This window comes from Mus caroli, chromosome 2, assembly GCF_900094665.2.
Source record: "Mus caroli chromosome 2, CAROLI_EIJ_v1.1, whole genome shotgun sequence".
NCBI lineage: Eukaryota > Metazoa > Chordata > Mammalia > Rodentia > Muridae > Mus > Mus caroli.
In genome coordinates, this window is record NC_034571.1 from 26,315,201 (window position 1) to 26,316,587 (window position 1,387).

Consider the following 1,387-nt stretch of genomic DNA (forward strand, 5'->3'; position numbering starts at 1 on the left):
AAAAAAAAAAAAAAAAAAGAATTCTGGAATGAGATAAGTGGGTGTCCTGGTTGGAAGTCAATAACTAACTGTATTTGGCTCAAGGGTGGGATAGGGTGAGGGAGGAGAGAAGTAATCTGGTCAGAAGCTCTTGGCTAGCATAGCTTGACTGCTTCTGGTGTGAGGAGAAGGGAGTGCCCCGGGGTACTGTATACCTTATTTTTTATTGGATATTTTCTTTATTTACATTTCCCAGTTCCTCTCCCTCCTGGACTGTATACCTTCTAAAAGTGTGGGGAGGAGGTGCTGGGCCTCTGCTCCAACAGTGGGTGAGGTGATCAGGGAGCAGTTGGCATAGAGGTCAGCTATAGCTAACAGACCCTTGCCAAGTGTGAGGAGTGCCCGCCCGAGGAGAAGGGGGGGAGGAGGCTCTGGTGGCAGAGCTCCGACCCTCGCTGAGGACTGCTTCCCTGCAGCAAAGGCAAGTTCTGGGGGTGGGGACTTGAGGACTGGGAACAGGAAGGTAGGATTGCTGTGCTCAGGAGCTGCCAGGCCCTGGGCATTAACCCCACAACTGGGGGTGGAGGGAGGGAGCAGGGGATAGGGAACTTGTGGTGGGGAAACTGGGAAAGAGGATAACATTTGAAATGTAAATAAATAAAATAACCAAGAAAAGGAAGAAACAACCCACAACTCAGTGTTTCTTAGGCAGTCTGAGAGCTCCCTGAAGCAGGTTAGTCTAGCCCAGCACTTTCAGAGGAAGGAGGGGTGCGCATTCGTGCTCCTGAGCCCCACAGCCTGTCTGCCTGGAGGACAAGAGGACCTTTGGGTGTGTGAGGCTGGAGGCCATGAGACTCATCATAGGTGATGCTGGAGGCAGAGGAGAGGTGGAGCCAACCCTTGAGGCCGTGGGCAACCATCCCCGGGTAGCTCCTGTCCTACAAGAGGATGCTGTCTGCTGGATTGTGCCAGGCTTTTCTGAGCCAGGAGCGTAAGGAAGGGTCATCCGCTGCCTCAGGGCACAAGGGTATTAGGGGGTCTCTGGGGCAGTGGGGGACCTGTGGGCATGAGTGGGTGGGAGGTACAGTCGAACCTTAGAGCTGGATGAGAGGATTCACACTGCCAGTCCATGCTGGACCCATGAAGGACACTGCTATGCTGACACATGGGTCCAAGGGAGCTCTCGGTGGATATGTCCCTGCCTGCCATCCTGAGTCAAGGGGACCTTTGGAACAAGCTGGATTGTGCAGCTTGTGTTTAAGAGCTGTATGTAGCTGGGTGGTGGTAGCGCACGCTTTTAATCCCAGCACTCGGGAGGCAGAGGCAGGCGGATTTCTGAGTTCGAGGCCAACCTGGTCTACAAAGTGAGTTCCAGGGCTATACAGAGAAACCCTGTCTCGAAAAACCA